The 27,171-nt window shown below is 39.7% G+C and overlaps 1 long non-coding RNA gene across 2 annotated transcripts in view; it reads right to left on the bottom strand.

The window, feature by feature from the left end:
- LOC135969441 (uncharacterized) overlaps positions 1–27,171 on the bottom strand; it is a 115,024-nt gene that overhangs the window by 69,503 nt on the left and 18,350 nt on the right. For both annotated transcript variants that reach the window (XR_010584701.2, XR_010584700.1), the window contains exon 2: positions 4,732–4,853. This is a non-coding gene — a long non-coding RNA (uncharacterized lncRNA). The remainder of the gene's footprint in view (positions 1–4,731; positions 4,854–27,171) is intronic.

Genomic DNA, 27,171 nt, shown 5'->3' on the forward strand with positions numbered 1-27,171 from the left:
TTTAAATCAAAAACTAAAATGACCTATGTAACATAATTCTGCCATACGATAAATTAAATTCAGTTAAATTTTTCCATACAAATGATTATCTACCACAATATAAAAATATTTGCATGTCATAAAGAATGTAAAAAACACTGACTTCTATTATACAGCAGAGTTCAATTTCACTCCCACTTAGCTTGATGATATTTTCAGGTCATGCCTCTTGGAATACTCAATATTCATTGCCAAATGTCTGAGCTCACCTCTCTTGATGCAATATTCAATTATCAAATGAAAATAGTTTACCAAACAACCTCACAAAACACAAACTCTAGGTAGCATTAAGGTTTTTCAAAGTGATTATTCCTTACTGGTAGTGATCCTAAGATATTAAAACTCATAGATCACATGATCTGAGATTTTCTAATTGAAAAGCTGTAGCTGTAATTCAAAGTCGCATACTACCTTCAGCTGTCAGAAGAATTACACAATCACTTAAATTTCTGGAATGAAAGAGAAAATGAAGGGAACAATAAAAGTCACTTTGAAATGCACTGGGAAATGATTGTAAGGGACCGAATGGAGGCAAAGACAGAGAGAGAAGGCTGTTTATCTAACCTTCCTTTCTTGAATGGGTTTTCTCTGATATCTCTAGAGAAAAACTGGATGTGTAACAATGAAATACAAAATACAAGATATTATCTTAGTATCATTACTTGTAATGACTCCAAGATGGCATATTGAGAACTCGCTAAATAGGACAACAAAGTGATCTGCTTTTCCAAAATTTTGCCCCTTAAGTATTTCACGGTGAAGATCAATAAAACTGAAAATTGGAATTGCCAGATATTATCAGATTTTATTTTTTGAATGCTTAAAGCATTCCCAATAAGACTTTGGGCCACTTGCTGACCCAAAATCTGGTCATGAAGATGGAAGTTAAATTAAATTGTCCTCAAGATTTAAGTTTGCTACATTTGTAAGTGTCGCTTGCTTCTTCAAAATTTCAAACTTTCTCATATCTAGCAGCAGATTGAAATTAGGAATTTAAGCATGTAAATTCATCGTGGAAACCACATTGATTAAAATTTTCTGTGTATTCATGATAATGTTTAAAATTTTTGCCACACTTAAACCCTAAGTTAGTTACAAAAACTCTAAAATTATGCGTGTTTAAAAACTTGGGCTAACTTGCTTTTGAAAACATACTGACATATTCATTCCATTCTTCTTATAAGTATTTTTGTGTCCTTCCAAAACAGCACACCATTGTATACATCCCCAAAATAGCACTTCTTTGTTAAAGCCATTAAGACAGAAATATTTTGGGGCCAGACGCAATGGCTCATGCCTGTAATCTCAGTATTTTGGGAGGCCTAGGTTAGAGGATTGCTTGAGGATAGGAGTCCGTGACCAGCCTGGGCAACATAGCAAGACCCAGTTTTTACAAATGAAATGAAAATAAAATATAAAGTAAACTAGCTGGTCACGGTAGTGCACACCTGTGGTCACAGCCACCCGGAGGCTGAGAGGAGAGGACCGTATGAACCTGGGAGTTTGGGGTCGCGATGAGCTATGACTGCACCACTGTACTTCAGCCAGAATTACGGATTGCTGAGTTAGAAATTAGTTCTAGGTTCTGAATATAATAACTGCTGCTGGCAATCCCAAGAATCCTGAAATGCACTGGGTTTTCTGGTGCCTCCGTATAGTCCCTCTCTCTCAGGAAACACTCCCATGGTTTTTCCCGCTGTGCTATTAATTACACCCATGCTTATTATATGTCAGTTCAGTTTCATCTAGTCTCCCAAAGTCAGTGCTGAACTTAGTTGTTTGAAAAGGTGTATATTGTAATAGTTACCAAAAAGACAAAATACAGCTAGATATTTATGTTATTTATTTCCACTGTAGGTATATTTCCTTTTAAAATTCATATATATCTTTCTTTAAGGATTGGCTTCATTTTCAGATATTAAGCACTTTCTCATGCACAAACCACCGAAGCAGGATAGACACAGACACAGTCCACATCAGGGAATGTTACATTCAGGATAAGTACCTATTATTCTGTAACTCAGAAGTGGGAAAATGGATGTCCTCAAGCAGATGCTTTTCTTGACAGATACAAAACATTGACAAGGATCATTAACTTACTTCCAACCCACCATTCATCCCTTTTCTCTTATTTTGACCCTAAGGGCCCCAGAGGGATAATAGCCCTACATTCTTATTTAGAATTCGGACTTCAGACGGCATTTCTTATATCATTGTTTATAAGCAGTGGTTGCACACAGTTGAGATAATACTATGATATTAATCTACAGTCCTTGTTAAATCGATTTTTGTTTCTTCCATTTTTTTAACTTAGCTACAATTTCTCACGTGGTTTCTCTAAGAAGGAACATTAGGATTTCCCAGTGACTTAAACATTTAGAACACAGTCTATTCATAAATATGAAGAGCTTGTGTAGAAAATATAATTTACTTATACCATTATGCTTAAGAAATTATGTGAAATCATGTGAAAATAATCTTATAACATTTGCATGCATGTTTGCTGCAAGAGTCACACTTCATTGATACTTAATCATAATCTTGGACATTGTGAGTCCCAATAACCAATATTTAATGCAAGATTTTAAACTTCATAGAGAGAAAACCTTATTTATAAATTTTAATGTATTCTTTTCTTGACAATAATAAGGAGCTATGAGATTTGCATTTAAAAATACTTAGTAATAAAAACTTTAATTTTTTAAAACTTTTATTTTTAAAATCTGCTTAATTGCATAAAAGTTAAAAGGTAATATTTAATATTTAATGAGGCTTATTGATCTAAATGACGATATGCAGCTTGGGTTATACTTGCAATTATAAGATTTGCTCATTACACCTAAGCAATCTCCTTCACTCATTCTAGCTACCACAAGGGAAGCAAAGTTCCCTGAATCATAGTATCAAAGCATTCCATTATGTTTTCTATTAAGTTGTTTTGTTTTTTGAATCATAGTCTATTTTAATTTATCCTTTAGAAAGAAAACAAATTACTTAACTTGCATTTACCACTAGAAGCTTCACTACAGCTAGGCTTGGAATTGATTTCAGGCCATTTTTTTTAATAAATGATGGTCCCCAATGAAGGATAGAATATTTGATCAATCAATATTGAGGAAATAAAAGTGTTCGGGTAAATAAGAGAGAAGAAACCTATTTTTCTCAAATATTTTAAATATCTAATAACCTATTCCTCATCTAAAACAAGCCAATTACTGGAAATGATGGTCAGAGGAAGGTTTCAGCAGCCCTGTGTAATACGACGTGTCATGTAGGATCACTATTACAGAGAACAGTTGTCATGCTGCATTTTAGTAACTCTACATATTGCCAGAGAAATAAACAACTCTTCTAACCACAGAAATCCAACGTAGCTACTGTCTACATATTCTTGGTTTAGACGTTTGGTGAAGAAACTACTATGTGTATTAAATATATTTTACATTAGTTTTATCACAAAAAAGAAAAATGAGAATTCTATTGGATGCTAATATAAATTCTGAATGGCATGAAAGAAAAATTAAAATCAAAGCTGATCTTAATTAACAAAATGTATTTTCTGCTTACATGTATATACAACTATTCATATACAAAGGCACACACGTATTTGTGGTTTTGAAAAGTAACTATTTAATTTCAAAAATTTATTGAACAATATTACATATGGCAAGAAAACTGCTCTTTTTGAAGGATCTTTTAAAAAGTGTTAAACTTTCTTAGATACTTTGAACTAGCAAAGCTCAACTTCATCACAATTATATGATACCACTGCACACACTCAATTTTATCTGGAGTAATATACCTATCCCTTGAAATAAACTCTGAACTTCCTGCTCAGAGATTTCATTTCAAGCCTTGAAAATGCAGAAAAAAATGCCAAATATACTTGCCCCAAAAGGAAAAGAAAATTTCAGGGGTGTCAGGGACATTTTATCACATAAAATATGGAATTGAAATTTGTATCTGAGCAGGCAACACACCTCCAAAAACAATACAATAGTTACCACAAAATACATGAACAAATACTAGATTTGGCACAAACCACTCCATGCAGCTATTGATCAAATCACTATTGAAAGCCTTATTTCAAAATCTATGGCCCTTTTCCGCTCTCCAAGAGACATTTCAGGATGCCACAACCTTGCAGTTCCACTCTATCATTAACTTCCTCTAAATACACTTGGCAGAAGAATGAGAAACATCACATTTTTCATTTAATTTCTAAAGAACGTCACATCCTTTAAGAAAAGGTTCTTGAAATTTTACAATGTAAAACATAAAAACCCTAAAGAAAAGGAACAAACATCGAAAACTTGTCTTCCAAATCACAAAATCTTTATATGCTACGTGTTCTTGTAAAATACCACACACACAAACTCATACTCATACCCACCCACCCAAAACACACACACACATATATATAGCCTCATAATATATCACACACATATATATAGCATCAATTACAACCGAGAAAAGCCAGTTTCAGAACGGTGGCTTCAAATTGGATGCATTTACTCACACCTAATTCTAGTTCAGTTTAACTGGTGCAGAGGCATTACAATACCTTGTAACAAACACCTGCGGGAAGATTACAGCAAATTGCTTAAACGTCAAACCAAAGATTCACATAATTTCATCATACAGTGAAATTCGCATCCAGCTCTCAAAGAATTAGAACATCCTTGCACTTACCTTGGCCTTGTCCATTCCCCTGATGACCCCAAAAGACCACAGTCGCCATCAACAGCCCCGGAGCCCATGTCCACATCCTTCTCGTGACACTTTCATGTCTTCTGGCCATTGCATCTTCAACTCTGCGTATTGAGCGGGTGGATGTGAAAGTACAATAAATTACATTCTTAGAGAAATACATTACAGCTCAAATCCCGTATCTAATATGCATTGTGCATTTCCGAATTATCTTGCTAACAAGGAGGTACATTTGCTTCCCTTTGGATTGTCATATTGATGATTAATATGAAAGCTCATTCATCTTTAACCTTTATTCTAAGCATTCATCTGAATTACATTTTTAATATCATTTTCCAAAACAGGCCATGTAACCCATGAAAGTTAAAAAGTGCTCCCAATATATACATTGGAGTTCAGCCAAGCAAAAAAATTGTGTATGGACACTACTTAAGTATAACTTAATACTTAGGCAAATTAATGAATGTAATATACCATGTAGTCTCTACATATATACAAAAGGACTTTTCAACACATTTATGTAAGTTTAGCATAAATACCCTTGAAAATAATCTCAAGGGTTAAGTGGTATTCTAATTATGTCGGTAATTTTAACTGAATAAAGAGATTCATCATGTGCAAAAACTAATCTTGTTTACTTAAAATTGAGAGTAAAATTAATTATAGAAGTTACAAAACACTTGTAATTTTGATTTCAGATACATAACCCACAGGAACTTTCATATATTCAAATATTATACATATATATGACAATGTATATTTGAATGTTCATTTTGAAACTGCTTTTCATATTGATACATGAAAATACTTAAATGTCCACCAAAGCATTTATTTATTCATACATCTGAATGATACACAATAGCTCAAAAGAATAAACTTGAGTTGCATGTACTAATATGGATAAGTGTCAAAAATAAATAGTGAAGCAAAACTAGCAAATTAAATAACGATAAGTCTAAAACTATACCTTCCATATGTAAACATGTACAATAGTTAAAACTATACATTTTATGTTGCATAAATAGATAACACAGTATAATAATGCATAAGAATGATAAACACCTTCAAGACCAAAGTTAGGAAATTACAAGACTATAATTTAAATGGTTAGCAGGTGGAATTTTAAATCAGAGGTTACTCCTAAATCCCAATTTTTCCACAGTTGACAACATATGGAGTTAAGAAAAGTAAACTTAATGATTTCCAGAATGAACCCTTTATTCAAAATGCGACATAATTACAATTCTAATAAATTTGCAAGGGAATCCAGCCAGCCACAAGTTTTCTTTCTCCCTTTCTCCTACATCAGAAAAGGGGAGGATTTAATTACCGACTTTGCATTACTTAATTTCAGACTCATAGTATCGGAGCTAAAGAGAAATTTAAGAAACACCTAACTCAACCTCCCCATTTTAAATGACCAAATGAGTTGAGAAGGTTACAATGACATTTCTGAGTTAATATGTAAAAACAGAATTTTGATGACAATGACAGGTTAAGTACTAATAAACACTCCATGAAAAGTTACTGTAATCCAAGTTATTTTACTATGCTAAATGCCTTACATTCTTTACCCAATATAGTTTTCACAGAAATCCTATGAACAAAGCACTTTCAAAATTTACCACTTCACAGCTAAGAAAAACAAGGCTTAGAGAAATGCTACAGGATCCCCTAGTTGTGAGGTTAGTAGGTACTGTTGTGGAGACTGAGGCAAAACAGGATGATTTCAAAGCCTATGCTCTGAACAAGTAAACACTAAGCAGGAATTTAGTTCTAGATCTCCCAATTGTAGTCCAATAATCAGCCAAAAAATGATGCTGAGAAGAGGGAAAAAAAAGACGTCTTGTGTACGGAGCCTCATGTATTTGATCCCAAATAAACATCTTCAAATTGAAATCATTAGAGCATAAGGCAATAGAATTACTAGCTTGTTTCTAAAATCATCAACCTTTCCCAAGTTGAACACAGAAGTGTATTTTATCATACCTATATATACGTATAACATGTGTTTACATAAGTATTCCTGTGGTTTATGTATCTGGATTTGGAATTTTGAGTGTTTTGTGATTATTTATTTATTTATGTATGTTTAAAGTCTCCCTCTGTCGCTCTGGCTGGAGTGCAGTGGCGTGATCACAGCTCACTGCAGACTCCAACTCTTAGACCCAAGCGATACTTTTGCCTCGGCCTCTCAAGTAGCTTGGACTACAGGCACACACCACCACACCGGGCTAATTTTTTATAGAGATGGGATCCCACTGTGTTGCCTGGCTGGTCTCAAACTCCTAAGGTCAAGGGATCCTCCCACCTAGACTTCCGAAAACAATGAGATTATAGGTGTGAGCCACCTTGTGTTTCTGATTTCTTCAATTAATTTTACTCATAAATTTAATTACACATTAATTTTGTGTACATAATGAATCTCTTTTGAGGTTTAAATGACTGATATAATTAGAGTACCACTTAACTCAAAACTTGGAATGTTTTGTGAATGAATTGGGGTATCCAGGGCAAATCTCAACCGCCACACCAACACACATTTGAATTATTAATAATTTTACATCGAAGAAAAAATGACGAATGTTACAAAAGAACAACAGTGGTGCCGGATTAACTGATTAGTGGACAGTGTGTAAGATGGGAAGTTGTTGCCAAAAACCAACGTTAGTGATACATGTGGATGTGCACGTAGTGTGTGTGTACACACATTCTTTTTATTTTGCTTTGTTTTGAGACAGTCTTTCTCTGTCACCTAGTCTAGAGTGCAGTGGTGCAATCTCTGCTCACTGCAACTTCCGCTTCCTGGGTTCAAGCAATTCTCCTGCCTCAGCCTCCCAAGTAACTGAGATTACAGGCACGCACCACTATGCCTGGCTAATTTTTGTATTTTTAGTAGACAGTGTTTCACCATGGTGGCCATGCTGGTCTTGAACTCCTGACCTCAGGTGATCCGCCCGCCTCAGCCTCCCAAAGTGCTAACATTGTAGGCATGAGCCACCGTGCTCGGCCTATAACACATTCTTTTAACTACTACTTGCAGAGCTTTGTTCCCTTATAATTATAGTGGAAATATTTTTACTTAGTATCAAAATATCCAGATCCACCCATCAAATTATAAATAATCCTTCAGTAAATTACTTTTGCAAATTTATTTTTATGTAATATTTCCTTAACTTCTTCTCATCTACATTCAGTAGTCATTGTAAAGGCATAATTTTTACTATTTTATCTAGAACTGAGGCAGTATTTGAAAAAAATCTCAAAACACTCTTCAGGAAGTATTGGCATATAAAACACCAGTGCCAACATATATTTTAGCAGCATTTTAAAGGACAGATGGCTTTCAAAATATTATTATAATTTAAAAAAATGTAACCTTCCTCTCTGAGTTGACGTTTATGGAAAACTAATATTTCATAAATGCCAAGTTACTATGATGTATTATCTAAATGCTGTCCCTGCCATTCTATAAATATAAAAACCATAACCTCCTAACTAACTTTGGTATTAGTCAACAATTGTGCTGATGAAAAGTAAAATCAATTCATTTAAAACAATTTTTCCATGAAAGAAAAAACAAGTAACTTATAAGAAGCACGGTAGATGAACCAATAAATAAAGTAACATTAACCACAAAGACATGCCATGGACTTCTCTAATCTTGTTTTGGAACACCCTTTTCATGCATATGAGAATAAAAATTAAATACTAAATACCTACTTTATGTATGTACTTTCACTTGTATCTATTGCTCTTTAAAGATTAAAATAACTCCTAAAGCCTGGATAGTTGAGCCCATTGTGCTCTTCTGCCCATAAAATAGATTGGCTATGCAGCAAACAGCGAGATAAAACTTAGGCTTTCAGATTGGCTATGACTATGGAAACAGACTTCCATTCAATAGTGTTCATCTTGCTCTTTCAAATGTTTAAGGTCACAAGGCAAAAGAGAACAGACTTTAAGAATGTTCACGTAAAGCTAGAGGCATCACGCTACCTGACTTCAAACTATACTACAAGGCTACAGTAACCAAAACAGCATGGTACTGGTACCAAAACAGAGATATAGACCAATGGAACAGAACAGAGTCCTCAGAGATAATACCACACATCTACAGCCATCTGATCTTTGACAAACCTGAGAGAAACAAGAAATAGGGAAAGGATTCCCTATTTAATAAATGGTGCTGGGAAAATTGGCTAGCCATAAGTAGAAAGCTGAAACTGGATCCTTTCCTTACTCCTTATACGAAAATTAATTCAAGATGGATTAGAGACTTAAATGTTAGACCTAATACCATAAAAATCCTAGAGGAAAACCTAGGTAGTACCATTCAGGACATAGGCATGGGCGAAGACTTCATGTCTAAAACACCAAAAGCAACGGCAGCAAAAGCCAAAATTGACAAATGGGATCTAATTAAACTAAAGAGCTTCTGCACAGCAAAAGAAACTACCATCAGAGTGAACAGGCAACCTACAGAATGGGAGAAAATTTTTGCAATCTACTCATCTGACAAAGGGCTAATATCCAGAACCTACAAAGAACTCAAACAAATTTACAAGAAAAAAACAAACAACCCCATCAAAAAGTGGGCAAAGGATATGAACAGACATTTCTCAAAAGAAGACATTCATACAGCCAACAGACACATGAAAAAATGCTCATCATCACTGGCCATCAGAGAAATGCAAATCAAAACCACAATGAGATACCATCTCACACCAGTTAGAATGGCGATCATTAAAAAGTCAGGAAACAACAGGTGTTGGAGAGGATGTGGAGAAATAGGAACACTTTTACACTGTTGGTGGGATTGTAAACTAGTTGAACCATTATGGAAAACAGTATGGCGATTCCTCAAGGATCTAGAACTAGATGTACCATATGACCCAGCCATCCCATTACTGGAGATATACCCAAAGGATTATAAATTATGCTGCTATAAAGACACATGCACACGTATGTTTATTGCAGCACTATTCACAATAGCAAAGACTTGGAATCAACCCAAATGTCCATCAGTGACAGATTGGATTAAGAAAATGTGGCACATATACACCATGGAATACTATGCAGCCATCAAAAAGGATGAGTTTGTGTCCTTTGTAGGGACATGGATGCAGCTGGAAACCATCATTCTTAGCAAACTATCACAAGAACAGAAAACCAAACACCGCATGTTCTCACTCATAGGTGGGAACTGAACAATGAGATCACTTGGACTCGGGAAGGGGAACATCACACACCGGGGCCTATCATGGGGAGGGGGCAGGGGGGAGGGATTGCATTGGGAGTTATACCTGATGTAAATGACGAGTTGATGGGTGCAGCACAGCAACATGGCACAAGTATACATATGTAACAAACCTGCACGTTATGCACATGTACCCTACAACTTAAAGTATAATAATAATAAATAAATTAAAAAAAAAAAAAAAAAAGAATGTTCACGTATTACTTCTTGTCTTACCCAACAGCTACATTAGTTTGATTAGGCAAGCGTTTTGGAGTAAACAGTGCTGTGAAATGTGTTGTGGAGTCCAGAGGCTCCACAGCCTATCTCCAGATAGTTGTTCTGTCCGACAGAGCCTAGAGAAATACCACCACAGTTTGAGAGATGCATTACATCTACAGGTACCAACTAGGAAGCACAGTCCTGAATTCAGTGGCTTTAGAACACATTATAAGAGCAAATCGAAGCTTCCAGGTATTAGAACCACTTCAATTACAGAGCATCTCTGGGTTCGATCTGTGGCCAGCATCAGAAATCTGTCTGCCCTCCCGGAATGGTTCCACTCCTCATGTGGATCTTCTAGTTTTATTCTTCCCCAGCCAGCCAATTTGACCAACAAGCCTAGGTATATTATGTATGTATAAAGTTGGTTCTTAAATAAAGTCCATTTCTATATCTAGGTAAGTAATGCCTTCAGACTTGCTATTTCATCGTTATCTAGAAAGAGTGACTCTAGTTAGCTTCTAGTGTCAGTTTTTCTAGCAGCTTCTTTAAAAAAAAATTCCTCTCTGGAACAAAGCTTCTTGCAAGTGTTGCTGTTGGCAATAGTCCTCTTTACTGAAATGCTTGTCCAGCGAAACTTGGGCTGTGCCAGTGAGCCTGCAGGTTGATGGTCCTTTTGTTCAACTTCTCCATTCTAAAGCAACCTCTCTGATCACCCTTTTAAAACTAAAGACCAAAGAATCAAATGAGATCAGGAAGTGACCACAGCTCACAGGTCATCAATTCCTGTTCTTAGCATATTACAGCACACAATCTAAGCCAGAAAAACACAGCAGAGCCCATTACAGCTCTCGAGTTCCAGTTATTAACATTGATTTTTTTCAATGGAAAATTTTCATTAGAAGCCATCACATGACTTACATTCAGTAATAACTTAGATTAAGATATATACTGGAGCCTTTGTCCTTAGACTAGGTGCCACTGAGTCACTATTAAAAGGAGTCTTTTTGACCTTAGTAAATTCTCACAGGTAGGGCTTATCTCAGTCTGAACTGTACCTGGGCTTTAATAGTGATGTCCAAAGTCCTGTGTAATTCAAATCAATATTGTAATGTATATAAATTGTATATATAGATATAATACATGTATGTATTTACAATTTATTTTATTTTTTTAATAAGATAAAACTTAGAGGCTAAAATATGACTCTAGGCCATCATGCTTTAGAATGAAGAGCACAGACATGGGTTGGAAATATAAATTTTGACCCCATTTAATTTCTGTGACAAATTAATGTCTTCAAGGTTCAAATGAAAACAGCTCTAAGATTCCTGAAAACCCTAAAGTAGTAAAATTCCACAATGCTGTTAGTTCAGAGAAATCATTTGCCAATTTGCCCCACAAGAACCAGACATCTTTAAATGGTAACATAACATGCACATCTTTCCCAAAGTGTAGTGCATAAACGTTCTGCTTCTGAAAACACAGGATGCCTCTAAAACGTACTGTCACGGGTATTAGTAAGGAAATGTTGTATCAAAACTTCTGCAGATGTGGCCCTGAAATACACATTGCAGTAAATCCTCCAGGCCTCTCAAGTTAGGAATAACTGGTTTATAAAATTGTACTTACTTAAAAATTATAGATAAACAGATTTCAGAGTAACCCAGTTTTTCTGATCTGAATGAAACAAGGCTCTATATTCAGACTGACTTTTCAGTGAAAAACAACTTAATGACAAATCATCTATGTCTAAGTGTTACAGGAAGTCAGGGACCCTGAACAGGGGACCGGCTGAAGCCGTGACAGAAGAACATAAATTGTGAAGATTTCATGGGCATTTATTAGTCCCCAAATTAATTCTTTTATAATTTCTTATGCCTGTCTTTACTGCAATCTCTGAACATAAATTCTGAAGATTTCATGGACACTTATCACTTCCCCAGTCAATACCCTTGTGACTTCCTATGCCTGTCTTTAATCTCTTAATCCCGTCATCTTCTTTGTAAACTGAGGAGAATATATGTCGCCTCAGGACCCTGTGATGATTGCATTAACTGCACAAATTGTTTGTAGAGCATGGTCACTCTATTCAGGGCGGTGGAAAAATACTGTCCTTGGTTTCCTGAAAAAGGAACTGTATATGTAAATGTATGGGATCTTGTTGCAACATTACGGGAACTGGTCTCAACAGGGAATTATGTTCCTGTCACTGTTTGGGATGCTTGGGCCTTGGTGCGTGCCGTCCTAATACCTCCTCAACTTTTCTCTCCCGCAAGGCCTTCGTTATCTGATCAGCCTCTCCATTCAGCTGCTCCTCCCCCACCTAATGACACTGAAAATTCAATGTCTAACTCTGGTAAATTTGACTTAACGTTACCCCCTACTTATCTTACTTTTTTTCACGAAGAGAAGAGCCAGTACTTGAAACTCCTGCTGCTGCGACTCACACAGTCCAGGACCATAGATATGTTAATTTTTCCCTCTTCAAAGCTTTGCAGCATTTGCCTCTGGGTGTCACCTAATGGCTCCGGGACCAAACTAAAATTTACCTGTAATGCTGCAAGCCCTCCTCCTTCCACTTCAGCCCCTCATCCTCCCGTCATTTCGGTTCCTCAACTGGTCACACTGCCGTCCACTCAGCCTGCTTCTCTGTATCCTTCTCCACACACGAACGCCAGTAATCACCAGTATACTTGTGCTTCTTCTACTCCTTCAATTCTCCTTTCTCACACCCTCAACCAGTCTGCGTCGGTATGCGCCACTCAATCTTACTTTTTAAAAAGAATTTAAGGATGCTTGTACTTAGTATGGCCCTACTTCTCCTTACGTTAAAATGTTATTACAAACTTTTTGTACTGAGGTCACTTTGCTTCATTTAGACTGAGGCCTTTTTGCAAAAGCTGCTCTGACCCCATCTCAGCATTTACAATTTCGTACCTGATGGTCAGAAGAGGCTCGTTTGCAAGCTCAGCTAAATCGGACTAACGGCATTCTAGTTACTCAGGCTTAGCTCACAGGTTCCCACAGTTTCTCTGATACTTACGTGCCCCAGGCCAAGCTCCTGTTTCTTTTACTACTGTTAAACAAGCTCAATTGCTTTTACTACCTAAAATCATTTTAAACAAAGGAGATAAGACACGTGGCCCTGGGATGGGCCCTGGAGGTGAAAAGGTCGCTTCTTGGATTAATGTGATTTCTAAACAAGTGGGCCACCTGCACCGTATACATTCAAGGAAAAAAGTTTTGAGGGCCTAGTAGATCCTTAGGCTGAAATTTATATTCCACATAACTCTTATGGTGCTCCCAGTCAGCGTATGATGGAAAACATGGGGTTTGTTTCCGGGCCTGGTCTCGGTCCAAAGCATGAAGTGATTACTAAGCCCCTTCTAGTTACTATAAAAGAAAACAGGGCAGGTTTGGGTTATCCTTTTTAGTGCGGCCGCTGCCATGCCTCCTGATCCTCTCCCTTTACAATGGAGATCTGACACACCTGTCTGGGTTCAGCAGTGGCCGCTTTCTAAAGAAAAACTGGAGGCTTTAACTCAATTGGTTTCTGAACAGTTACAACTTTAAAATGTGGAACCCTCTCTTTCCCCCTGGAATTCTCCCGTATTTCTAGTAAAAAAGAAATCAGGCAAGTGGCGGATGGTAACCGATTTAAGGGCCATTAACGGTGTAATTAAACCTATAGGAGCCGTCCAACCTGGCATGCCTGCCCCTGCTTTAATACCTAAAAATTGGCCTCTCATAGCTTTTTATCTTAAAGACTCTTTTTTCATATTGCTTTACATAAATCAGATTATGAAAAATTTGCTTTTACTGCACCATCTATCAATAATCAGAAGCCTGCAGCTTGTTGTAATTCCTTTAAATCAGCTCGAAGTTCAAGCTGCCTTTCAACATTCAGTACTGTGGCAAATTCACTTGGTTGATTTTATTGGTGTTACTGACAATCATTATCCAAAAAACAAATTGTTTGATTTTATAAAAATGTCGTCTTGGGTGGTCCCTCGATTAACCAAAGATCAGCCCATTCCTGAGGCTGTTACATTTTTCACCGATGGCTCCAGCAATGGAAATGCTGGCTATGCAGGTCCTACAGACAAGCTTATTTCTACCTCTTCTACTTCTGCTCCAAAACAGAGCTAATTGCTGTGATTACTGCCTTACAGGATTTCCCCAAACCTTTAAATATTATCTCTGATTCTACTTAATGTGGGAAAGAGGATATGCTTGTGTTTCACCAGGAGATCATCCAAAGAAAACCACAGAGGAAGACGTCTGTGTCAGAGACTGCCTCAGACGTGGTGAGATCTGTGTCAGAGACTGCCTCAGACGTGGTCAGATCTGTGTCAGAGACTGCCCTCAGACGTGGTGAGATCTGTGCCAGAGACTGCCCTCAGACGTGGTGAGATCTGTGCCAGAGACTGTCCTCAGACGTGGTGAGATCTGTGCCAGAGACTGCCCTCAGACGTGGTGAGATCTGTGCCAGAGACTGCCTCAGACGTGGTGAGATCTGTGTCAGAGACTGCCTCAGACGTGGTGAGATCTGTGTCAGAGACTGCCTCAGACGTGGTGAGATCTGTGCCAGAGACTGCCCTCAGACGTGGTGAGATCTGTGCCAGAGACTGCCTCAGACGTGGTCAGATCTGTGCCAGAGACTGCCTCAGACGTGGTGAGATCTGTGCCAGAGACTGCCTCAGACGTGGTGAGATCTGTGCCAGAGACTGCCTCAGACGTGGTGAGATCTGTGCCAGAGACTGCCCTCAGACGTGGTGAGATCTGTGTCAGAGACTGCCTCAGACGTGGTGAGATCTGTGCCAGAGACTGCCCTCAGACGTGGTGAGATCTGTGTCAGAGACTGCCTCAGACGTGGTGAGATCTGTGCCAGAGACTGCCTCAGACGTGGTGAGATCTGTGTCAGAGACTGCCTCAGACGTGGTGAGATCTGTGCCAGAGACTGCCCTCAGACGTGGTGAGATCTGTGCCAGAGACTGCCTCAGACGTGGTGAGATCTGTGCCACAGACTGCCTCAGACGTGGTCAGATCTGTGCCAGAGACTGCCTCAGACGTGGTCAGATCTGTGCCAGAGACTGCCTCAGACGTGGTGAGATCTGTGCCAGAGACTGCCCTCAGACGTGGTCAGATCTGTGTCAGAGACTGTCCTCAGACGTGATGAGATCTGTGTCAGAGACTGCCTCAGACGTGGTGAGATCTGTGCCAGAGACTGCCCTCAGACGTGGTGAGATCTGTGCCAGAGACTGCCCTCAGACGTGGTGAGATCTGTGTCAGAGACTGCCTCAGACGTGGTCAGATCTGTGTCAGAGACTGCCTCAGACGTGGTGAGATCTGTGTCAGAGACTGCCTCAGACGTGGTGAGATCTGTGCCAGAGACTGTCCTCAGACGTGGTGAGATCTGTGCCAGAGACTGCCTCAGACGTGGTGAGATCTGTGTCAGAGACTGCCTCAGACGTGGTGAGATCTGTGTCAGAGACTGCCTCAGACGTGGTGAGATCTATGCCAGAGACTGCCCTCAGACGTGGTGAGATCTGTGCCAGAGACTGCCCTCAGACGTGGTGAGATCTGTGCCAGAGACTGTCCTCAGACGTGATGAGATCTGTGCCAGAGACTGCCTCAGACGTGGTGAGATCTGTGCCAGAGACTGCCTCAGACGTGGTGAGATCTGTGCCAGAGACTGCCCTCAGACGTGGTCAGATCTGTGCCAGAGACTGCCTCAGACGTGGTCAGATCTGTGCCAGAGACTGCCTCAGACGTGGTGAGATCTGTGTCAGAGACTGCCCTAGACATGGTGAGATCTGTGCCAGAGACTGCCTCAGACGTGGTGAGATCTGTGCCAGAGACTGCCTCAGACGTGGTCAGATCTGTGTCAGAGACTGCCTCAGACGTGGTCAGATCTGTGCCAGAGACTGTCCTCAGACGTGATGAGATCTGTGCCAGAGACTGCCTCAGACGTGGTGAGATCTGTGCCAGAGACTGCCCTCAGACGTGGTCAGATCTGTGTCAGAGACTGCCTCAGACGTGGTGAGATCTGTGCCAGAGACTGCCTCAGACGTGGTGAGATCTGTGTCAGAGACTGCCTCAGACGTGGTGAGATCTGTGTCAGAGACTGCCTCAGACGTGGTGAGATCTGTGCCAGAGACTGCCTCAGACGTGATGAGATCTGTGTCAGAGACTGCCTCAGACGTGGTGAGATCTGTGTCAGAGACTGTCCTCAGACGTGGTGAGATCTGTGCCAGAGACTGCCCTCAGACGTGGTGAGATCTGTGCCAGAGACTGCCTCAGACGTGGTGAGATCTGTGTCAGAGACTGCCCTCAGACGTGGTGAGATCTGTGCCAGAGACTGCCCTCAGACGTGGTGAGATCTGTGTCAGAGACTGCCCTCAGACGTGGTGAGATCTGTGCCAGAGACTGCCTCAGACGTGGTGAGATCTGTGTCAGAGACTGCCCTCAGACGTGGTGAGATCTGTGCCAGAGACTGCCCTCAGACGTGGTGAGATCTGTGTCAGAGACTGCCCTCAGACGTGGTGAGATCTGTGCCAGAGACTGCCCTCAGACGTGGTGAGATCTGTGCCAGAGACTGCCTCAGACGTGGTGAGATCTGTGCCAGAGACTGCCCTCAGACGTGGTGAGATCTGTGTCAGAGACTGCCTCAGACGTGGTGAGATCTGTGTCAGAGACTGCCTCAGACATGGTGAGATCTGTGCCAACTCCCTAGAAGCTGGCACATGGGTCTGATTCAATCCTCTCTGATGCCAACGGAGACCCATCTAACTAATTCCACTTCTAATTACCTTTCTTTTTCTCCTTACAAACCTAAAAATCTCGCCATTTCTATTAGCCTGTAAATAACATCCCTGTTTTTCTCTTCCTCCTTCAGCACTCAATCTCGCTTACAATGGGTTTTATTTAATGATTCTCCTCGTTACACTTTCTGTCTCACCAGTTTCCTCTCACACTGATTTACCTGCTACACATAATTATTCTTATTGGGCTTATGTGCCTTTCCCTCCACTTACTCGACCTCTCACCTGGATGGACGCTCCCGCGGAAATCTACACTAACGATATAGTGTGTGGATCCTGGAGCTACAGATGACCATTGCCCTGCTCGACCAGGAGAAGAACGCACTGCATTTAATGTTATCACGGGTTATAAACACCCGCCTCTGTGCCTCGGACATGCACCTGGTTGTATCCATCTAGAAACTCAAGTCTGGGTCGCTTATCTTCCAGAGAGATCAGCTACAGAGGAACTGGCACATTTGGCCTCTCCCTTTCTCCTTTAAAACGAATGAAAGGGGGAGTAATGGGAGATGCCCCATACTTTCAATACAAACCTGCAGCAAAACCATGCCCTAAAAATTTTGAGGGCCCATCTAAAACTTTACTTTGGGAAGATTGTGTTAACTCACATGCAGTAATATTTAAAAATGACTCATATGGTTTAGTAACAGACTGGGCACCAAAGGGCTATTTAAAAAACAATTGCTCCTCTGGCGGAAGGCAATGCCTGTAGGCTACTTATTTTATTTCTTATCGGGAGAAGGAGAATCATCATTCTACTGTGCATAGGAGGTTCAGCTCATTCTTTCCCTTAAAATGGGAAGATAAAAGCATTACCCCGTCGAGGCCTTGTATGATATTCCCCATTCTGAGCCCAGAACACCCAGAACTTTGGAAATCGGCTATTGCCATGTCTGGACTGTGAGTATGGGAAGGGGAAACTATTCTGTCTGTTGTCCCCGCTACCACCCCCATCTCTCAGTATCAGTGTAGATCCAGACATTCTGCTTTACTTACCTCCAACCTGACTGTTTCCATACAGAGCTGTGTTAAGCCTCCTTACATGCTGTTAGTGGAAAATATAAAAATTTGGATGAACAATCAAACCATCCAATGCATTAATTGTCATTTGTACACTTGTATTAACTCCCATTTTGACTCGAGGAAAAGTGTAATGTTGGTTCGAGCTCGAGAAGGCATCTGGATTCCAGTAACTTTGCCCAGACCCTGGGAATCGTCCCCCTCAATACATTTAATTAATGAAGTGCTACAGTGAATTCTAAAAAGATCTAAGAGATTTGTTTTCACTTTAATCACGTGATCATGGGCCTAATTACAGTCACTGCACTGGCCACCACTGCCAGAATGGTGTTACATCAATCTATTTAAATGGTTCATTTTGTTAATGATTGGCAAGCCAATTCCACCCAAATGTGGAATTCTCAACAAGCCATTGATCAAAAATTGGCTAATCAAATTAATGACTTAAGACAGTCTGTTACTTGGCTTGGAGATCGGGTAGTGAGTCCCCAACATCGCATGCAAATGCAGTGCGACTGGAATACCTCTGATTTCTGTATCACCCCGTATTCCTATAACGAGACTGATCATTCATAGTAAACGGTCAAAGGACACCTTCTGGGTAGGGAAGATAATTTATCACTGGACATAACTAAATTAAAGAAACAAATTTTTGAAGCCTCTCAAGCTCATTTATCCATTGTGCCTGGAGCTGAGGCGTTAGATCAGGTGGCAGAAAATCTTTACGGATTAAACCCCATGACTTGGATCAAGTCTACTGGGGGCTCCACTGTAGTAAATTTTGGAATTGTGTTTCCCTGTTTAATCGGCTTGTTTTTAGTGTGCTGGACCAAAGAATCCTGTGTCAAAATCGAGAGAATGAACAAGCCTTCATCGCCATGGCATATTCATATTAAAAGGGAGAGATGTTGTGGGAAGTCAGGGACCCCGAATGGAGGGACCGACTGAAGCCGCGGCAGAAGAACACAAATTGTGAGTCTTTCATGGACGTTTATTAGTCCCCAAATTAATACTTTTATAATTTCTTACGCCTGTCTTCACTGCAATCTCTGAACATAAATTGTGAAGATTTCATTGACACTTATCACTTCCCCAATCAATACCCTTGTGATTTCCTATGCCTGTCTTTACTTTAATCTCTTAATCCTGTCATCTTCTTTATAAACTGAGGAGGATATATGTGGCCTCAGGACCCTGTGATGATTGCGTTAACTGCACAAATTGTTTGTAGAGCATGTGTGTTTGAACAATATGAAACGTGGGCACCTTGAAAAAAGAACAGGGCAACAGCAATCTTCAGGGAACAAGGGAGATAAGACTTGGAGCCTGACTGCACCAGTGAGCCAGGCGGAACAGAGTCATATTTCTCTTCTTTCAAATGCAAATAGGAGAAATATCTCTGAATTCTTTTTCTCAGCAAGGAACATCCCCGAGAAAGAGAATGCGCCCTGAGGGTAGGTCTATGAATGGCCCCCTTAAGGCGGCCGCCTTTTATGGTCTAAGTGAAGGGATGAAATAAGCCCTGGTCTCCTGTAGCACTCCCAGGCTTATTAGCATGAGGAAATTCCTGCCTAATAAATTTTGGTCAGACAGGTTATCGGCTCTCAAACCTTGTCTCCTGATAAGATGTTATCAATGATGATACATGCCCGAAACTTCATTAGCAATTTTAATTTCGCCCCATCCTGTGGTCCTATGATCTCTCCCTGCCTCCACTTGCTTCATGATATTTTATTACCTTGTGAAGTATATGATCTCTGTGACCCACACCTTATTCCTGCACTCCCTCCCCTTTTGAAAATCGCTAATAAAAACCTGCTGGTTTTACGGCTAGGGGAGCATCACGGAACCTGCCAACGTGTGATGTCTCCCCCAGACACCCAGCTTTAAATTTCTCTCTCGTACTCTTTCCCTTTATTTCTCAAAACAGCAGAGACGCATAGGAAATAGGAAAGAACCCACGTTAACCATTGGGAGCAGGTTCCCAATATCTAAGTTTAAATGAATATAATGAAGAGACCTGAAAACTCAGGTTTGGTAGTACTCTTCCAATCATTTGAGAGCCCATAGGAGCCACAGAACCCTCAAGCAGGGTGATTTTTCCTCCTAAACACCATGAAATTATTTAAGTGAGTAAAACCATTCCTACTTCCACTGACACTCTGTCAAGTGAACTTAAAGTTAAGCCATCTCCAGCAGACTAGATCCCATATCTCATTCATTAACATAGGTGGAGAAAGCTTTGTTTCTTGGAAATTACATGAAGTGAATAGACTGTGACTTCACTGGACTTAGTGGTCTATATTTAACCACTTCCCTTAACAAATACGTATCAGATGCTGTATTCGTTTCTAAGCTGCAGTGGTGAATAAGAAAGCCACAGTCCTGTACTCCTAGGGTTTTAATTCTGAAGACGAAGACAGGTACAGAAACCCAATTAAACAGAGAGGAGATTATTACAAAATGTGTTCACATGCCAAGTCAAGCAAGGGACTGAAGACACAACAAGGGTGTTGGAGGGAACATTAAACAGATATAATCTTAATTTGGATTATATAAGATTTATATATACAATTTTCATATATAGAAATTTTAATTTGGGCCGGGCGTGTCGGCTCATGCCTATAATCCCAGCACTCTGGGAGGCCAAGGCAGATGAATTGTTTGAGGCCAGGAGTTTGAGACCAGGCTGATCAACATGGCAAAACCCCATCTCTACTAAAAATTAAGAAGTTAGCCAGGTGTAGTAGCGCGTGCTTGTAGTCCCAGCTGCTCAGGAGGCTGAGGAAGGAGAACTGCTTGAACCCAGGAGGCAGAGGTTGCAGTGAGCCAAGATTGAGCCACTGCACTCCAGCCTGGGTGACAGAGCAAGACCCTGTCTCAAAAGAAAAAGAAAAAAATAAACATTAATTTGGATTATACAGATTTTAACTACTTCTTTCAAGTGATAATATTTAAGCTAAAACCTGAGAATAAAAAGATCTAGCTTTTCATACAATACAGAAAGGTTCTTCTTTTAGGAAAAAACCCCACTATGTTCAAGGACCCTAATATATGAGCAAGATCTTGGCATTTAGAAGAAACCTATGAATTGGATGAAATGAAAAACTGAAAAGTAGGAATCTGGATGAAGTACAAAAGGAAGAAAGACTAATGTGAGATGTGGCTGAAAGAGAAGGATATGTGAAACTGTACAGGTCTTTATTAGTAATGATGAGGAACATAGGTCTTAGTCCAAATACACCAGAAAAGTAGGGAGAGTTGGAAACTGAAAGACATGTTAAGAGATGACTTTGGTTTCTATGTAGCTAACAGAGTGTAGGAGATTAAGAATTAAAGTAGGTTGACTAAGGATGAGCCTTGGAAAATACAGTAGGTAAGAAAATATGTGGATCTGGCTAGACTGGGGACATTGAAAATCAAAATAAGTGGAGGAAATTACAGATAATTTGGAACCAAAATATTTTTTAAATGAATGTTGAATTGGATATTGTCAGAATATTGAGGAAGGACCAAAAAGGACTTATAAGCTTCTAGCATGGCTGGCAGTGCCACTTACTGACATACGGGAAACCAGGACATGTTATATCTGAGTTATTCGAGTGCTATTGTCATGTAAATCATCAACTCCCAGAACAAAGGTCTGGGCCAAACTCTAAAACTGGAAATGATTAGCTCTTTAGCAGTGTTTAGAGCTTAGAGACAGTATGTGTGTAGAGAGAAAAGAAGAGCAATTAGGATGGAACCCTTAGAAACATCAATATTTAAAAGTTGGGAAGAGAAACACAAACAAATAAATTGTTCTATTAATAGCGGGAAAATGAAGCTCAGGGTAGGTGCAAGGGAGTGCTAAAGATGAACTATGGCATTTGAACATGGAAACTGAAGGCAAGAGAGTACTGATGGATTGTGAGGGAGCAGCAATAGCTGTGGCCTAAGAAGAGTCTCAATAAAAATGAAGGATTGTAGGAATGAACATATCTGAGCCAATGAGCTAGCAAGGAGTGATGTCCAGGAGGCAGAGTATTTACATCTAGATCCTGGTGGTACATACCCTTATAGAGAATGTTTCAGATTTGATGACAATAAACTGGGGGAAAGAAAAAAAGTAATGGAAATAAAGATGTCAAAAAATGGGGAACAGAGGTTTTTAACAGTCTTTTCATGTGAATGTTGAGCCACTAAAATGATGGCTGAACTTGCCTGAAGATGATAGTGAGCAAAGATCTAAAGCCTTAAATAAATGACAAGAGGTCAGGTGTGGTGGCTCATGCCTGTAATCCCAACACTCTGGGAGGCTGAGGTGGGTGGATCACCTGAGGTTAGAAGTTCGAGACCAGCCTGGCCAACATGGTGAAACCCCATCTCTACTAAAAATACAAAAAAATAGCTGGGTGTGGTGACGTGCACCTTTAATCCCAGTTACTCAGGAGACTAAGGCAGGAGAATCCTCTGAAACCGGGAGGAGGAAGTTGCAATGAGCCAAGATCACACCATTACACTCGAGCCTGGGCGACAAAGCAAGACTCCATCTCAAAAAAAAAGAAAAGAAAAAAAAGAAAAAGAAAAAAGAAAATAAAAAGATAAGAGTGCCCAGGAAGGAGGTAAGGAGGTTTGCTGATAATGGCAATACCAAAGGGGCATGGCCGATTTTTCCAAGGGGTTTGAGTTTCAAAGGAACAGTATAATTTGCAAGAATGGGGGAAATTGACAGTCTGGAAGTTGTAATGGGAACCAAGAACAACCACCTGGTCTTCCAGCCATAGGTATGTGGAGGGTGAGAAAAAAATCTGTCTCAATGTATAAAAGCTAGAGGAAAAATTGTACTTTGGTATCAACCAAGTTTTGTTCTAAGATAATTACAAAGCAATATGGAACTTAGCAACAGTCAATTTTGACAGTTTCCTGCAGGTTAGTAAATACTGCAAAAAATTAAGATTTAACACAAAAGTAGAGAAAAATTTTAATGGCATAGCACCTTTCTTCACAATTCCTTAAACCAAATAATTCCGTTCTTCTAAATCTCTCCTTATACTGTCAACTAGGCTTCTTATTCAATGAACAGTTTGTCTACTAAAACACACACACACACACACACACACACACACACACACACACACACACGTCTTATCCAGCTCCAGATCTCATTTTTGAAGGTACATTGAAAGTACAAAGATGCTTCTATAATCATCAGCTATGGAGATTGGGAGCAATCGGAACAAGTCTTCTTGGAAAAGAAGCTCCCTGTGTACAAGAAAAAAGAGGAAGAGTCCAACTCTGGGGACGGACTTGGCTGGGTCGTCACTATGACCCGGCAGGAACTCGGGCAGCACCGGGACTGACACACTCTGTTACAGGAAACGGGCACCACACGCGTGTGAGCCTCAGCTCTCGGCGGCAGCGTCTGGGTAAGAGTCCACTGACTCGAATTAAATGTTGTGACGGTGAAGTAGTTGTTAAAACGAGATCTATTTACAGAGAAATAAGCAGACATAATGTCTGCACTATAGATAGGTATATACCCGCTCTTTGCAAAAACAGTTTGTACCTTTGAAATGCTGGTTTGCCCAGGACAGAGCTCACTTAAAAAGAAGCCGGGCGCGGTGGCTCAGGCCTGTAATCCCGGCACTTTGGGAGGCCGAGGCGGGCGGATCACGAGGTCAGGAGATGGAGACCATCCTGGCTAACACGGCGAAACCCGGTCTCTACTGAAAATACCAAAAAAATGAGCCGGGCGCGGTGGCGGCGCCTGTGGTCCCAGCTCCTCGGGAGGCTGAGGCAGGAGAATGGCGGGAACCCGGGGGGCGGAGCTTGCAGGGAGCCAAGATGGCGCCGCTCACTCCAGCCTGGGCCACAGAGCCAGACTCCGTCTCAAAAAAATAAAAATAGGCCGGGCGCGGTGGCTCAAGCCTGTAATCCCAGCACTTTGGGAGGCCGAGACGGGCGGATCACGAGTTCAGGAGATCGAGACCATCCTGGCTAACACGGTGAAACCCCGTCTCTACTAAAAATACAAAAAAAAAAATTAGCCGGGCGAGGTGGCGGGCGCCTGTAGTCCCAGCTACTCGGGAGGCTGAGGCAGGAGAATGGCCTGAACCTGGGAGGCGGGGCTTGCAGTGAGCTGAGATCTGGCCACTGCACTCCAGCCTGGGCAACAGAGCTAGACTCCGTCTCAAAAAAAAAAAAAAAAAAAAATAAAAATAAAAAAAAACAAAAGAGAGAGAGAGAAAACCATTAAAGAAAGGCTGTAATACACAGCAACACACAGACACACATACACCTGTGTGTCTGTTCTTCAGTTATCACACTTTTTCTATACAGACTCGTAACATGACAAACATGTTACCTTTTATTTTTGGAGAAACTATAAGTAGAAAGAGGAGAATTTGTTAAATCAGTACAGAATGTTCCTTGTTTAGCATAATTCTAAGTGTTTCTCATTAGAGGTCTCAGTAATCAATCTCTATTATTTGTGGCCATGCTGGCATTTGGGAAATTCCACAAGAAACTTTTAAAATGTGAATTTGGAAAAGGGAAAAGGATTGTAAAAGTGTCTTTTTTTGTTCTGCATTCTGTGTGGAACACATATTTTGTGCTACCTGCTCGTGTTAGCTTGTGATTGCCTGTGACTATGTGGAAGATATAGTTTACGCGACTATGTGAGCAACAGTCTTAAAGTTAAGAAATCTAAACATTGGTTGGCTTCATTGCTAATTAGGTAAATTACCTTGTAATACTTACCTAACCTCTCAAAGATTAATTATCTTAAGTGGTACACTGAAGGTTCCATTCATATTGATTTTAGTTGACTTATCCTGCTCAAAAGTAAATTTAACAACAGAAATTATTCTAGACCTCATTATTTCAGGAGACCCCACCCCAGATTTTATTCCTAACTTCAAGAAATGCAGAGAAATTTAAAAATTGGATTTTTTCCAATTCAACAGAATATAACTGAACTAAATAGATTTATGTATAATTCATTATTTCAACCTTTAACGCTATATCCAAGCAGTTTGTTTTCACCATAAAGTGATAGCTGTTCAGGCCAATAATTAAAGAGGACCTTGATACAGAATGACAAGAGAGGATAATCGCCCTATTGTCTATCCTCCAGCTACTTTCAATGCCCTGAAGTTTTATTCACACCCAAATATTAGAATCCTATCTGAGAGAGCGTACTCAAATGATAAATCATGCTAATTTCTCACGAAAAGTGTTACAGAATAATAAATGCCTTTCTGGTCAAAGCACTGATGCTCTGGAAATAATCTTTTTCCAAATGAGGTACAGGAATTGTTACGACTATTAAAAGTTGGTATATGATATCTGCCAAGTTTGACAGAACTTCATTTAAAAATCTACTATATTAGGGCCAAGTGTAATGACTCAAATTAGTGAACTTAAAAATTGTTTTAAAATGTTTGATGGAGACATTTCAAATATTGATCTTTGATTTATCACTGTTACTTTTGCTGAATTCAATTTGCTGCCAAGATTTATTCAGATTAATCAAATGCCATAAACTCTGATACATAATGTTCCTTAACACCTTAAGAACTTTTAAACAGGTCAAATGTTGAAGATATGCTTTTAGTGAAAGTGTATCTGAGCACATGAATTATATTTAATACAGTTTTTTAGAAGACTAACAAAGAAAGAAGATTTAGGAAATTAGGAAACATTTTTTAAACCTTCTAGAGGGAATTAAACTACTGAAAAATAATTTCAATTTGTGAATCTAAAGGCATTAATCAGAAGATAAGAAAAAAGTAACCATAAAACTTTATGGGGCTAATATTTGTTATAAGGATCGGCAAAACAACTAACAGATATTAGGCTTAATACCTGTGTGATGAAATAATCTGTACAACAAACCCCCATGACACAAGCTTACCTATGTGACAAAGCTGCACTTGTACCCCTGAACTTTAAAGTTAAAATTTAAATAAATAACGTTGTGCTATTAATTGCAAGGTGCAGGGAACTTTTAAGAATTTTATTTCTTGCAAAAGGAAATTTGATTCTTTGCTTAGGGCCTTCCTAGCAAAACCTCTATTCTTTGGATGAACTTCATACACCTACAAGATTTAAGGACCATCATATTTGTCAGATTTTTTTTTGTTTTACTGTAAGCAGTTTACAGAATATAAAGAAAAATCGAATCCGAAGGTGCACTACAGTTTTTTATTAAAAGGAACATTTTTGTTTAGTTTTAAGAAAATATGACAAATTTAGTTTTCTGACCTGTTACCAAGTTAGACATCTTGAGTGAATTGAATCTTTTTAATCCTATTTGGTTTTAATCCTATGACGCTGGAAAACTGTCAACTATCCCCCATTTTTCAACTCTGCTCCTTTCCAGTACCTCATCTATATGACTATTGTAGTACTTTTCATCTGCTTCTGCCACTACACTATGGGTGCATTACTTACCATAATGTCCCACACATAAGTGGCTGGCAAATATCTACCTAAAATAAAGAGTAGAAATTGAATTATAATTGAGTATCCATTTGCCTCATATTCTGGTGTTCAATTCAAATAACTCCAGCTACTCTCAAAACTTCAACCCTCCCTGGGAATGCTGGACCAAAATATCCCAGATTATAGCACTCTCAGGCTAAAATTATTAATGCTTCTGTAGTTTCAGAAAGAGTATCAGGTTATTCGACACAACCTTCCATGCACCATCCCAGCCTCCTATAATCAGAGGACACTTAGATGACTTTAGTAGCCTTCAAAAGATACCCTCCCCTTTTTAAATTTATTTATTTATTTATTTATTTATTTATTTATTTATTTAATGGAGACAGGGACTCATTCTGTCACCCACACTGGAGTGCAGTGGCATAATCACAGTTCACTGCAGCCTCCACCTCCCGGGCTCAGATCTTCCACCGCAGCCTCCTGAGCAGCTAGGACTACAAGCGCTAGCCACCATATCTGGCTAATTTTTGTATTTTTTGTAGAAATGGGGTTTCACCATGTTGCTCAGGCTGATCTGAAACTCCTGGGCTCAAGCAATCTGCCTGCCGGGCCTCCCAAAGTGCTGGGATTACATGAATGAACCATTGTGCCCAGCCAACCCCTCCCGTTTTTTAACCTTCATAC

This window comes from Macaca fascicularis, chromosome 2 (assembly GCF_037993035.2).
Source record: "Macaca fascicularis isolate 582-1 chromosome 2, T2T-MFA8v1.1".
NCBI classification, from domain to species: Eukaryota; Metazoa; Chordata; class Mammalia; order Primates; family Cercopithecidae; genus Macaca; species Macaca fascicularis.